General features: G+C 41.7%; 1 long non-coding RNA gene across 1 annotated transcript in view; it reads right to left on the bottom strand.

The window, feature by feature from the left end:
* Positions 1–254: 254 nt before the first annotated feature.
* LOC136314094 (uncharacterized) overlaps positions 255–15,211 on the bottom strand; it is a 29,813-nt gene continuing 14,856 nt past the window's right edge. Inside the window, exon 3 of the long non-coding RNA XR_010727273.1 lies at positions 255–1,772. This is a non-coding gene — a long non-coding RNA (uncharacterized lncRNA). The remainder of the gene's footprint in view (positions 1,773–15,211) is intronic.

Raw genomic sequence — 15,211 nt, forward strand, 5'->3', positions numbered from 1 at the left:
GTCCTGGTCTCTTCCTGAACTTTCACTAACAGGGCCTTGGGTGTGTCCGTGCGGCCTTAAATCCTTCTCCCTAGAAAGGAAAATAAAAAAAGCATCATTATCTATGAGCTGGAAGGTAAATGGTGAGAGGCTGGGGGCACAAGGAAAGGAAACAGTTAGGCTTGGTTTACGGGCTGAGGACCAGGGAGATGACCTGTTGCTCTCTAATGTTGTGCACTGTCACGACCCCAGGGCACTCCCAGGCTCCACGGGCCTTCGCTTGTGAGTGCGCACTGCCTGATAGTGAACCCTAACCCCTCCCGGGGAGGCCGGGTTCTAGCCTCGCTGCTGGCACGGTGTGGAGTACAGCTTTCCTCTTGTGGGAAGCAACAGACCATCACAACAACATCAAGACTTTGGAAATGGTGGCTTCTCAACTGGCTTGGTGGCAGAGAGCCCGGAGCTCTTCACATGGCATCATCTTTCTCTTTACAAGTAGCGGTTGGGCTGTGGCCTCTGAACCATCACATCTAAGATGCATTCCATTTCTGGGAGTTACCAGTCTTTGAAAGGAGCATTTATCTCACAGCAAGCAGAGTTGACTATTACTTATTTTTTTACTATCACCATTAAGACAAAGGTGTTCATCAGAAGGTTGTAGCAGGAGTAGCTAATAGATAGGACATTGCATGTCAGCTGGTATTGAATGTTAGCTGCTATTGACCAGTAGTGGCTGCAAGAGAATTTGTATAGAAGGATCCACTGGTCATTTCCAGGCTCAGAGGAAAGAGCACCATGACTAGTAATGTCCACAGTGGGTGTGGGAAAGAGCACGCTAGCAAGTGTATCAGCTATTTGTCATAAGACTAGCTTGTGGAGTAAAATAAAACTGAGGGGCAGGCTCAGCTTTACACTTTCTCAAAGGTGCTAAACCTTCTGAAGGTTTTAGAGTGGCACTTAAAGCAAAGAAAGTGGTCCAAAAACAACAACTCTTATGATGTTGTATTCAGTGCTATACTCATCTATCAATCTATTGGATTGAAATAATATTTGAGTATTATTGCTTATTGTAACAAAAGCATGCAGATCTCCTACCTCCCAGAAAGGTTCTGGCAGCTAGGCAGGTGTTGCCTCATCCCCACTGCACAGAGGATGTATGTAAGACCAGAGAGATTGCTAACGTGCCCAAGATCACATAACCAGAGCTAAGATTTTGTTCTCACTGTCTGATTCTCAACTGAAATCTGGTTTTGCACTACCAACAGCTGAGATCTGTAATGGACAGAGATGGAGGAAGGTTAAGAATTATAACAGTCACACCATTCATTAGATGCATGAGCATCCTATACATTCTAAAGAGTGTTATCTGAATATTGCAATTATGCTATAGTTTATTACTTGTATTTATTTTTAAAAATATAAATAGTTGAAAGCATATTATCTCCTTTGTGTTTTTCATAGGCTCTGAGGTAGGCAGAGCAGGTATGATCACCACTGTTAGGTAGAGGTGGGAAGTTAGAATCCTGGAAGGTGAAATGACTTGCCTGGAATCACCCAGCAGAATAAGGAGTAGCAGCGGCATGACCGTCCCTTTGGTTTCAAAGCTCATGCTTGTTTTCTGACCTGTGGCTTTTCCCTTGTTGTAAACACACATTCCTCCATTGCAGCTTCCAGTCTGGTCTTGGTCTGTCTTGGTTTTTATTAAATTAAATGTGGTGTCCTCATCCAAAGACAACTTGACTCTTCTGTCATATAAAAACTCCCCCTGCATTGGATTTTTCTTTCCAGTTTATCTTAAAGATAATGAAACAAATAATTCACAAATCCAGAGGAGAAATTAGCAAAACAAACTTTGCTGTTATTTTTGAGCTATAAGCAGAGCAAGCAAACGCCATAATTGCTAGCAAACGTTCTTCAGCCTCTATTATCTCCTCGTGCTAGTTATAAAGCAAAGGCACCTCAGATTTTCTGAGGGAATCACAGATATAATTCCCACTCTGTTATTACAGCATTCTTAATTTTCAATTACACATCAAATGGTTACTTGGCAGTCAAACACATTCTGTGCATCTCTGTGGATTCCTGAAACTATTATCTGTGCTGCATTTTTCTAGACCATTGTTAATATACAGTATGTTCTCCTTGGATTTCTTTCCTCTTTATAAAAAATGGCAGATGTTTATGGAAAATGCTGGGTTTGGAGACTTTAAAAAGAAAGTGCTTTGAAAGACCAGGCAGGAGTCCAAGCTGACCTAAGACCCAAGTCTCTATGGAAGCTGATGGTCTGCAGCCCAGCAGTACAGAACTGAGCGTGGGAAAAACTGCCAGGTCCTAGTTGTCATGGGCTAGCCCCTTGCCCTCTGAAATACCTTCCCGGAAGCAGAAGGGCAACAGGGGTAGGGTCAGGGCTGCAGAAGCTACTCTACCAGCTCTCAGAAAGACTTAGATGCTGACCACAGGCAGGGAAATTTGTACAGAATTAGAAAGAAAAGAAGTATTAAAATTTGTAGATAAAGACCCACTTTCATTTTTAGAAAACTATGCAGAGAGAATGAGAAGGGGAAAAAGACTGGAAGGATATATACACAAATGGAACCGGGCTCATTTCTGGATAGTGGGTCAAAAGTATTTCACTTATAAGTAACAGAATCTCAGCTGAAACTAGTTGAAGTGAAAGAATATAAAAATATAAAAAGAAACATATTGGCTTGTATAACATTTTGGCCCATCTATAGAAGAGGTAGTTTCAGGTACCACTGGGCCCAGATCTCCAAACAGTCATTGGGTATCTCTCAGTCCTGTCCTTCTGTCTTTCTATCCAGAAAGCCAGAATCTGCTTTCATTTCTATTTGTCACCATCAGAAGCTTCAAACATATTAATCGTGTCTCAGAAAGAAGCATCTGTCAGCAGCGCCAACAGAAGTCTGTCAGTGGCTTGGCCCCCCCGCCTGGTCTGCTGCAGGGATAGCTCCATGCAGAGCGCACAGATTGAACAAAATTGCCATGCAATCTGGAGAGTGGTTCCCAAAGGGAAGGATGCAGATAGAAAAAAATCTCTACTCTGTGATTTTCACCTACTTTCTGTTAGACCTTTTCTTTGTAAATAATTTCGAATGAAGCTACATTGTTTTATAACATTTAAAATGTAAAAAGTTATTTTGAATCATACTATGATATACAGGAAAGGAATCAGCGATTCTAAGCACCCAGGAGCCCTTGCATCTAATACCCCTAGCTGCCTTCCAACTAAATAGACACTGGGAAGTAGCCAGTTTGTCCACAAAAGCCTGCTACCTAGGCTACACTTAGGGGACCAGATATAATCACCCCAGCATAACAATAGAAATAACATTGTCCTGTTTATGTGTAGTAAGTCATTGAATCCTCAATAATTCCATATAGGGTAGGTATTATTAATATCTACCTGTTACAGATAAGGAAACTGAAGCACACAGAAGTGAAAAAATCTGCTCGAGTCAAGTATTAAGAGTTCATCTTCACACTCAAACAGTGTCTGTTGAGGGGCATTTGAAAGCACGATCCTGACAGAAAGACCCAGATGTACAGGGAATGGAATAAACAAAAGGTGAAGGCAGTGAAAATGAGGGAGTGAGAAAGCTCTTCTCAGAGAACATCCCAATACCCAGCCCTCAGAGCTGCCATCTGCCAAGGGACCGGGACCTTTGTGTCAGCTCTTTGTGAGCTCTCTTCCTGTTTTGCTCACTTCCCTATGTCTCCTGATAATAGTGCTTCATTGCCCGACATAGTGCTGCCTCTTCCGGAGCCTGAAACAGCCTCACTCACAGGTGTGACAAAGGAAACATGTAACTCCACACATACTTGGTCCATCCAATTAACCATCATCAAGCCAGAGAAAGCAAGTGCTCTCGTTAATTTCTCTTCCCCCTCCACTCTCCTGAAGTTCTCTGTTCAAATGTCTCTTTTGACACTGACTGCATTCTGGCTGCTATTCCTAGGAGTGTGAGTCTCTAGAAGATCACACCAAGAGGGGAGGGCCCGAGCTTCACTGGCTTCTGTAGGAACACACTTCTCAGCCTCTGCCAGGTGCCCAATAACCATTGTGAAATAGAATCGAGGCTTGTCCAGGCTCCCAGATGATGCTCTGCTGGATGACAGAGCCATCGGCTGTGATGTGCTTATCCCCAAAGGTCCTGTCCTTATTTTTCTCCCGACCCTCGTATTGCCAGAGCGTGAAGAAAGTAAGGAATCAGCCTTTTACTATCAAGGCTAAGTGCATTCCTTTGACAGACCCTCCAACATCGTCCTCAGGGGCCGCGCTTGGCTGAGCCTTGCGGTTGCACTACTAGGAACCTTTGCAGTCTAGAGTCACTGAATGGCAGTCCAGAAGAGGACCTGGGGGCAGCCTGGAGTGACTGGGTTGAGGCAACCAGTGAGGTCAGATAGGGTAGAGTCAGGAGACTTCCTTCAAACAAGAAGTGAGCCTTAGTGACACTATCCTATTCCATAAGAGTGGAATCCATGAGCCTCTATGTCTTTGACTACGTCTATGCCTATGTCTCTATACAGCAGCCGAGCTTATTGTGGATGGAGCCTGTCGCTGCATCCACAGGATAGGGTTGGTATGCCATCCTCTGTTCCCATGGCTGTGGGAAAGATGGCTTTATTTTCACAGACAAGCAAGTTAGAACCTGATTCTAAGTTGGAGTCCCGAGAAGGTCCTTTGATGTAGCATCCCATGGTTATGATTTCCCAAGGCTATTTCTGCTGAGCCTTGAGATTTATATGTTTGGTATCTGGTGGCATTTATGGGAATTCCCTTTGGAGTTTTATCAGCTATAGCATAACATTGGCTTTGTATATACAGCTCAGTGATAGCTTGTCAGAATTTATCAAACTGCTTGAATGCCATGGGTGTTCTGTTTTCCAAATTTTGTTTTGCAAGTACTACTTCTACCAGGTGTCCTGAATAAAAAATAAAAAGGTAGAAGGGACAGCTGTGTATCAGACACTGTACCATATTTCCCCATGTATTAGATACTCCCATGTATTAAATGCACCTTAATTGGGGGGCCCAAAATTAGAAAAAAAATGTATTACATAAAGTTATTAAACTCAAGTTTTATTCATCATAAAATTCGTACAACTCCTCATCACTATCAAAACTCCCACCCATTAGCTTGTCCTCATCTGTGTCTGATGACGAATCACTGTCTTCAACAATGAGCGCAAAAACAAACACAAAAAAGTGGAAAATGAGAGTAAAAAATCTACAACCACTGTGTAAGACACAGCCAGTTTTTAGACCCCAAATTTTTTGAAAAAATGTGCATCTTATTCATGGGGAAATAGAGTAATTTCATTCACCTCCCCTCAGCACTCACCACCTGGAGCAAGACCACAGGAGTGCTCTCTCATAAGCGTCTGCTATTTTTTGCCTGATGCCACGCAGGGCAGACTGGAAGTGCCAGGGAGGTAGTGACCCAGAAGCAGCCCTCAATTGATGAGAGCTGGTGAATAAATTCCCAGCTTCCTTATTCCTCAGATGGGACTCTTCTGTGGCATATTCTTGCCATTGGCTCTAGCACTGTTGAGTCCCAGTTGCCCACAGAGGTAAATCTGCTCATAATGTGTCCTAGACTGGCTTTTTTTCCTTTCCAATCTCACTTCCTGTTTTCTCTCCTGATGCTTTCTATAAACTGTCCTTCCAAATTAAAGTGCTTGTACTTAAATTCTTATCTCAGAATCTGTCTCTGCCACAATCTAATCCAAGACAGCATCCTATGGCCCAACATGGCCAAATCAACTGAGGAACTGAGCAAAATGAGATTTTTTTTTTTCCTGTAGGACCTCTCGGCTTCTCTCATGTGCTAGTGTATACTGTGAACTTTGAAGTAAAGCTTTGCTTAGGAATCACTTACCCTCCTCTTCCACCCTGACTCCCCATGGTAGGAGAAGCTAAGCCCCATGGCTGAGACCTGGCATTTTTGATTGGTGATAGTTCTGTGAGCTGAAAGCTTCGTGTTGCTGAAGAAGTCCTGTGAGTACAACAGCTCCCCTGACCCTTTACAAGCCATTCACATACTCTCTTGGCAAAATTGTTCAGGCTTCTTGTTCTAAAAGAAGCATAGTCTGGATGAGGTTTTCAAAACACCTTCCTTCCCAAGATTACTCACCTGAAGTCCTACAATTTTGCTGAGCAGTTTCATTCATCTCTTGTCCTTCCTCTTTGTCATGCTAAAAGCTACACAATTAGAAATGAGCTGATGGGAGCTGACCATATTGATGGTTGAAGAATTGGAAAGGACAAGTCACTAATGAATCAATTATTCAGACTGTGGGGTGTGATACAGATGTGACAGCATCTTGGAGCTTCAGTCTAGCAGAGAAGATGGATATTGAACTCAGAATTTAAAAAGAATTAATCCCCATAAATGTTCTAAATAAAAACGTAAGTTGCTAAGGGAATATATAATGGGGTACAAAGGACTTCCAAGAGCAACTGGCATTTACGGAGAGGTGTGAAGGGTGAAGAGGAGGGAGGAATGTCATAGTTGGTGCTAATACTGGGAGTGGTGCTAAACTAGCCAGGCATTAGGGAAACTTGACAGGGAAACCATATTTTCAATAGCTGAAGGAGACAGGTAGGAACTCAATCTGGTCAAGTGGAAATAGGGCAGATCAACTTCACATATTCATTATGTGAGCTTAAGTAGTAAACATTCCTTTACCTTTGTATCCTCATCTGCAAAATAGGAATAATAATAGTGCCAGCTGATGGGATTCTAGGATTAATGAAAAATAATACAGAGAAGGCCCTTAGCAAAGTAACTGCTACGTAACAGGTGCTCAATAAATGCAATAATATTAATTACTTATGTATTGTTCATACTAATTTAGTTGATTAGTGGGAGACTCAGAACTCAGTCTTCCTTACTGAAGCCATCTCTACTTAATGACATAATATATTATTGCCCCAAAAGGTTAAAAAAAAAAAAACAACTGGCAAAGTTTCAAATTTTCTTCCTGGTCCAAATTACTCATTTCCCTATTTTTAAAAACATTACATATTTAAGATACACCTAATACCAGGAATTGACTTAAAATACTGCTAATCACATTTGAAAAAGGTTAAACTCTTTGACTCCACATCCAGGTCTACTTTAGAGAGGAAAGGGCTGCTTTCCTGCTCTCCAGGGAACGTCAGTGTAAAAGTACAGGAGTGGTCCGTTTCCAGTCCTGGCAAGTGAGCCTGTGCTCCGAGCATCTGTGAGGCTGGCATGGAAAGAAAAAGGAGCTAGAGAATTCAGGATGGCAGTGGAAGCCACACTCATTTCCTCCCAGGACCAAACTAAAATTACAACTAACTTATAGAATAATTATCCTGAATAACCTACTGAAAAGTAGCTGAAGAGAAATCTTATAACCAAGAATTTACACAATAAGCCACATTGAGACTGGTAGGAAGGGCAGAGACATGAAAAAGACTGGCCCCACTCCCATGGGCTACTCCTGAGGTTCCAGAGGAATATCTCAGCATCAGGGGGTTCCCCCTGAGAAGAGTGGAGTCTCAACCTGAAGCTGGGCACCCCAACCCAGAACACCAGAGCTAAGAAAAGGTACCCACATAACATCTGGCTGTGAAAGTCACTGGAAATTCTGCCTGCCAGAGAAAGATGGGAGTTCACTACAGAGACAAGCATCCTCTTAAAGGGCCAATGCACAAAATTTTATTCACAGTCACTTACTCTGGGCTCCAGCGGAGGGAGAGTGGAGAGGACTAAAGTTGTGACAGGAGAGTCTGTGGTTTGTGGTTCTGGGTAGAGAGCTAACCAGATAGCATCCAGGATCCCTGTACTGAGTCATTCTCCCATACCAGAGACACCCTCTTCCTTGGATGGAGTACTCCCCTTCATACAGCATCAGCCTAGGGCAAAGCAATAGCACCATATTCTGGACTCCCTCTGCAGAGCTTATGTCTTGCTGAGGAGTCAGCTCCACTGACTAGGGTGTGGAGGTCTGGGAAGACTCAGGGGGTGTCAATGACTGAGTTGCATAGCAGGGGCCATTCTCTCCACTTTCCTATGAACCTGATTGGCACTTCCCCCTCATGGGCGATCCATTAGCCACATTCTCCTGACTTCCAGTGGTTCCACCCTACTGAGGACAAACTGAATTGTGTGACTCTAGACAAGGGGCTATTTTTCCCTTCCACCTCAGATTAAAGTAGAAGCTTCCCTTCACATGGCCAAATCTTAGTCTGTCTGAGCTTGATCAACTCTGCTAGTCTTACCCTGATGACTCTGATACTCTGCACCAACACAGAGGTATACAAGCACCCAGTGGGTGGAGTTAGACTTGATATACCTGGGAAAATTTTCTGAGTAGTTTCAGACCTAGCACTGGCAGCAAGTTTGAATCTGTATCAATCTGGTGAACCCCACTTGCTCTTCCTCAAGTATATATTTTTCCATGCATAAGATGCACCTTAATTTTGAGGCCCAAAATTTGAAAAAAAAATGTATTACATAAATATTTTTTTTTATTTATTCATTTTAGAGAGGAGAGAGAGAGACAGAGAGGGAGAGAGAGAGGAAAGAGAGACAGAGAGAGAAGGTGGGGAGGAGCTGGAAGCATCAACTCCCATATGTGCCTTGACCAGGCAAGCCCAGGGTTTCAAACCGGCGACCTCAGCATTTCCAGGTTGACGCTTTATCCACTGCGCCACCACAGGTCAGGTTTACATAAATATTGAACTTAAGTTTTATTCATCATAAAATTCATGCAACTCCTCATTACTGTCAAAACTCCCATCTATTACCTTGTCCTCATCTGCATCTGATGATGAATAACTGTAACAAGAGCAAAACAATGAGTACAAAGACAACAAGCACGAAAAAATGGGAAATGAAAGTAAAAAAGAGAAAAACTACAATCACTGTTTAAGATGCACCCAATTTTTAGACCCCAAATTTTCCCCAAAAAAGATGTGTCTTATAGATGGAGAAATAAGGTATTTCAGTGACTGAGACTAGCAGGCCACCAGCAGGCAGAGGAAAGTGGAAATGTACCTCAGGGTGCCTTGGGTACATTTGATAACCTGCTCCTGGGCCCAGTGCTAATAAAAGCCAGCCTTGGTGTGCAGTGTGGTCCTTCTCGAACACACCCAAGCCCAGCAAAGGCAGCCACAAACTATGGATCGTTTGTAGATCTAAACAGGTGGCCCAGGGCCAGTCATAGGCAGCATCTGACATTGGCCTGCACCATAGTCCCTCAAAAGACCCAGAACCAACACATCCAATGACCAGTTTCAGGCAATGCCATAGCAGATACAGTAAGCTTCACAAGTGGCATATCCAAGGGAGACCCCAACAGGCACCAGATCTTGTTGAAGCAAATTTTTTTCATGTGGTCAGCACCTGAAAAGCAGCTCACATGCCATGGTTGAGACTGATCCTCAGTCAGCCAGCTTGAGGATCAACCCCATGCACAAAAGGGCCAATAGGAATCAAAACTCAATTACAGGAGAAGACAAGATGGTGATGGAGTAGGCGGACGTAACAACCTCCACTTCCCAGAACCAAAGTGGATTACAAACTAATTTTAAGAACTATCATTGGGAAAAACCAACTTTGGACTAAACTAAGAGGACTCTTCAACCAAGGAACACTGAAGAAGCCACACTGAGACTGGTAGGAAAAGCGGAAATGCGGAGAGGGCTGCCCAGCTCCCCGGAGTGAACGGCAGCCAGGAGAGACTCGAGTGGCGGGAAGTGAGTTTAGCAGAGAGGGGACGGTCCTGAATCCCAGGAACAAAGCCCCAGCCTGCAGCCCCAGAGCCTAGAAGAGGTATATGGACAGTATTTAGCTGGAAACAAGACAGGATACTGTTTGTGAAAAAGAGACTGATTTCTCAGACACAGGATTCTTCTTAAAGGGACTGCACAGAACACCTTTCTCACAACTCACCCAGGGCTCTGAGGTACAGGGAGAGAGGAGAGGACTGGAGTAGAAGGAAGAGAGTGTAATCTAGGAGGCACAGGGAGAAACATTTTGGGAGACAGCCACCCTAACCCCTGGGACAAGTCAATCCCCAAATCTGAAGTGAATATTTCCCCTGGAAACAGCAATACCAGCAAAGGGAAGCAAGACACCAGCCAAACAAGCTCTCCTGCGGCACTCAGAGCAGAGTCACTTAGAAGGAGGGAGCTTTCAGGACTACAGTAGTGAGTCTTAGGGTCTGAGATGCAGTGCCCCCACCAACACAGCTGAGGGCTTGCCAGAGAGCGGGCGGCAGCAGGACGTGGAAGCGCAATTCTGTCGGCAAGGGTGGAAGCCAGCTGGCCACCACTGGGCCCAGGTGTGAGCTCAGTCTTGCCCGGTTGGGGAAGAAGGGGTGTGCAAAAGTAGTCAAGCCCAGCTGCAGGCCATCTGTAATCCAGCCTGCAGGGGAAGGATGGGAATCCCAGAAGGGATGGAGACCCACCCTTGAGCAAGGGTGCAGGAGCACAGCCTTGCCCCGCCCACAAAACCACGGCTTGTGGCTTGACTTGAAAGCCAGCTCCTCCCGTAGGGGGTGGAGCCAAAAACCCAGAACAGGCAGAGTCCTGCTACTGAGCGTGGGCACACAGTCCCACCTGGCCTGTAGAGCCAAGGCTTGCAGCCGTCCCACAAGCGGGCTCCTCCTGCAAGGGTGGGGCAAAAGCCCGGAAACAGGAGGAGACCTGCAGCTGGGCAAAGGTGCTCACCACTGCCCTCAGGGCCGAGCATAAAGCCACCCATGAAGGCAGGGCAAAGGCCAAGGCAACCAAGGCTTGTACACCCAAGCACGTGATCAAAGCCACTCCCATGAAGGAGAGGCAGAAATCAGAGCAACAGGCCCAGTGGGCAGGCACCAGCAATGCCGATATCCAAATGGCCTAGGCAGCAACAGCAGAGGGGGTGGCAGGCCTGCAGACAGACCATACATAGAAAACAGAGGCCACACCCAGTAGACTCCAGTGGCTGACACCTTCCTTTACAGAGAGAAAATCAGAAGGTAGAGAAATGCAACACAAATGAATCAAGAGAAATCCCCAAAAAAGGACCTGAATGAATCAGATATAACCAAATTACCAGATGTAGAGTTTAAAATAATGATTGATAAGATGCTCAAAGATATTAGAACAACAATAGATGGTCATTACAAACACCTAAATAAAGAGATAGCAAATATAAAAAAGGACATTGAAATAATAAAAAAGAATCAGTCAAAAATGACAAATACAATATCAGAAATGAAGAACACAATGGAAGGAACTAAAAGCAGGATGGATGAAGCTGAGAATCGAATCAGCAAGTTAGGGAACAAGATAAATAAAGGCATGGAAGCAGAGAAGAAAAAAGAAAAGAGACTCAAAAAGTCTGAGGAAACTCTAAGAGAGCTCTGTAACAACATGAAGAGAAATAACATCTGCATCATAGGGGTTCCTGAAGAAGAAGAGAAAGAACAAGGGATAGAGACTATGTTCAAGCACATCATAGCTGAAAACTTCCCTAAATTAAGGCAGGAAAACATCTCACATGTTCAAGAAGCACAGAGTACTCCATTAAGGAGAAACCCAAAGAAATCAACACCAAGCCACATCATAATTAAAATACCAAAGCTATGTGATAAAGAGAAAATATTAAAAGCTGCCAGAGAAAAAAAGACTATCACCTACAAAGGAGCCCCCATAAGGATGACTTCCAACTTCTCAACAGAAACACTTAAAGCCAGAAGGGAATGGCAAAAAATATTCAAAGTAATGCAGAACAAGAGCCTACAACCAAGACTACTTTATCCAGCAAGGCTATCATTTAAAATTGAAGGAGAAATAAAAAGCTTTACAGACAAAAAAAACCTCAAGAAATTCACTACAACCAAACCAAGGCTGCAAGAAATACTAAGAGGCCCTTTGTAAACAGATCAAAGGAGAAAAAAAATATAGCAAAAGAGGAATACAGTTTTAAAGAATAAAATGGCAGTAAATAATTACATATCAATAATAACCTTAAATGTAAATGGATTAAATGATCCGATCAAAAGACATAGAGTAGCTGCGTGGATAAGAAAACAGGACCCATACATATGCTGTCTACAAGAGACACACCTTAAAACAAAAGATGCACATAGACTGAAGATAAAAGGATGGAAAAAAAAATTTCATGCAAATGGAAATAAAAAAAAGCTGGGGTAGCAATACTTATATCAGACAAAATGGACTTTAAAACAAAGGCTACAGTAAGAGATAAAGAAGGTTACTACATAATGATAAAGGGAGCAATCCAAGAGGAAGATATAACCATTATAAATATCTACGCACCTAATATAGGAGCACCTAAATGATGGATTAAAAGGGAGAGATCAGCAGCAATACTGTAATAGTAGGGGATTTCAATACCCCACTAACATCACTAGATAGATCATCAAGAAGAAAAATTAACAAAGAAACAGCAGATTTAAAGGACATACTAGATCAACTCGACTTAATAGATATCTTCAGAACCTTTTACCCTAAAGCAGCAGAATATACATTCTTTTCAAGTGCTCATGATACATTCTCTAGAATAGACCACATGTTAGGGCACAAAAGCGGCCTCAATAAATTTAAGAAGATTGAAATCATATCGAGCACTTTCTCTGATCACAATGGCATGAAATTCAAAATCAACCACAATAGAAAAACTGAAAAATACTCAAACACTTGAAAACTAAATAGCTTGTTATTAAATAATAAATGGGTAAACAATGAGATCAAAGAAGAAATAAAAAAAAATTCCTAGAAACAAATGATAATGAGCATACATGAACTCAAAATTTATGGGACACAGCAAAAGCAGTCCTGAGAGGAAAGTTCATAGCATTACAGGCATACCTCAAGAAGCTAGAAAAAGCTCAAATAAACACCTTGACCCTGCATCTAAAAGAACTAGAAAAAGAACAGCAAGATAAGCCCAGAGCTAGTAGAAGGAAGGAAATAATAAAGATCAGAACAGAAATAAATGACATAGAGGCTAAAGTAACAATACAGAAGATCAATGAAACCAGGAGCTGGTTCTTTGAAAGAGTAAGCAAGATCGATGAACCTTTAACCAGACTCACCAAAAAAAAAAAAAGAGAGGACTCAAATAAATAAAATTAGAAATGAGAGTGGTAAAATAACAACTGACACAACAGAAATACAAAATATTGAAAGAAAATACTATGAAGAACTGTACGACAAAAAACTAGACAACCTAGATGAAATGGACAAATTCCTTGAAACATATAATCTTCCAAAAATTAATCTGGAAGAATCAGAAAACCTAAACAGACAAATTACAACAAATGAAATTGAAACAGTTATCAAAAAACTCCCCAAAAAGAAAAGTCCTGGGCCTGATAGCTTCACAAGTGAATTCTATCAAATATTCAAAGAAGAATTAACTCCTATCCTTCTCAAGCTATTTCAAAAAATCCAAGAGGAAGAAAGACTTCCAAGCTTCTTTTCTGAGGAAAGCATAATTCTCATTCCAAAACCAGGCAAAGACAACACAAAGAAAGAAAATTATAGGCCAATATCTCTGATGAATTTAGATGATAAAATCCTCAACAAAATATTAGCAAACTGGATCCAGCAATATATGAAAAAAATCATACACCATGATCAAGTGGGATTTATCCTTGGGAGGCAAAGCTGGTACAATATTGGCAAATCAATCAATGTGATTCATCACATAAATGAAAGGAAGGAGAAAAACCACATGATAATTTCCATAGATGCAGAAAAAGCATTTGATAAAGTCCAGCACCCATTCATGATCAAAACTCTCAGCAAAGTGGGAATACAGGGAACATACCTCAACATGATAAAGGCCATCTATGACAAACCCACAGCCAACGTCATACTCAATGGGCAAAAATTAAAAGCAATTCCCTTAAGATCAGGAACAAGGCAGGGGTGCCTCCTTTCACCACTCTTATTCAACATAGTTCTAGAGGTCCTAGCCACAGCAATCAGATAAGAAGAGGAAATAAAAGGCATCCAAATTGGAAAAAAAGAAGTAAAACTATCATTATTTGCAGATGATATGATATTGTATATAGAAAACCCTAAAATCACAGTCAAAAAACTACTAGACCTGATAAATGAATTCAGCAAGGTGGCAGAGTATAAAATTAATACTCAGAAATCAGAGGCATTTTTATACACTAACAATGAACTGTCAGAAACAGAAATTAAGGAATCAGTCTCCTTTACCATTGCAACTAAAAAAATAAAGTACCTAGGAATAAATTTAACCAGGGAGATCAAAGACTTGTACTCGGAAAATTATAAAACATTGATAGAAGAAATCAGGGAAGATACAAAGAAGTGGAAACATATACCATGCTCATGGTTAGAAAGAATAAACATCATTAAAATGTCTATATTACCCAAAGCAATTTTGTAAATTCAATGCAATACCGATTAAAAAACCAATGACTTACTTCAAAGATATAGAACACATATTCCAAAAATTTATATGGAACCAAAAGAGAACATAAATAGCCTCAGCAATCAGAAAAGGAAAAATAAAGTGGGAGATATCACACTTCTGGATATCAAGTTATAAAGGCCATTGTACTCAAAACAGCCTGATACTGGCATAAGAACAGGCATATAGATCAATGGAACAGAACTGAGAACCCAGAAATAAACCCAGACTTTTATGGACAACTGATATTTAACAAAGGATGTAAGAGCATACATTGGAGCAAAGACAGCCTCTTCAACAAATAGTGTTGGGAAAACTGGACAGCTACCTGCAAAAAAATGAAACTAGACCACCAACTTACACCACTCACAAAAATAAACTCAAAATGGATAAAAGACTTAAATATAAGCCATAAAACCATAAGCATCTTAGAAGAAACCATAGGCAGTAAGCTCTCTGACATCTCTCGCAGCAATATATTTGTTGATTATTCTCCACAGGCAAGGGAAATAAAAGACAGGATAAACAAATAGGACTATATCAAACTAAAAAGCTTCTACACAGCTAAAGACAATAGAACACAATAAAAAGACAAACTACGCAATGGGAGAATATACTTGACAAAGCGTCTGATAAGGGGTTAATAACCAAAATTTATAAAGAACTTGTAAAACTTAATACCAGGAAGACAAACAAACCAATACAAAAATGGGCAAAATATATGAATAGATACTTCTCCAAAGAGGACATACAGATGGCCAATAGGCATATGAAAA

This window comes from Saccopteryx bilineata, chromosome 10 (assembly GCF_036850765.1).
Source record: "Saccopteryx bilineata isolate mSacBil1 chromosome 10, mSacBil1_pri_phased_curated, whole genome shotgun sequence".
Taxonomy (NCBI): Eukaryota; Metazoa; Chordata; class Mammalia; order Chiroptera; family Emballonuridae; genus Saccopteryx; species Saccopteryx bilineata.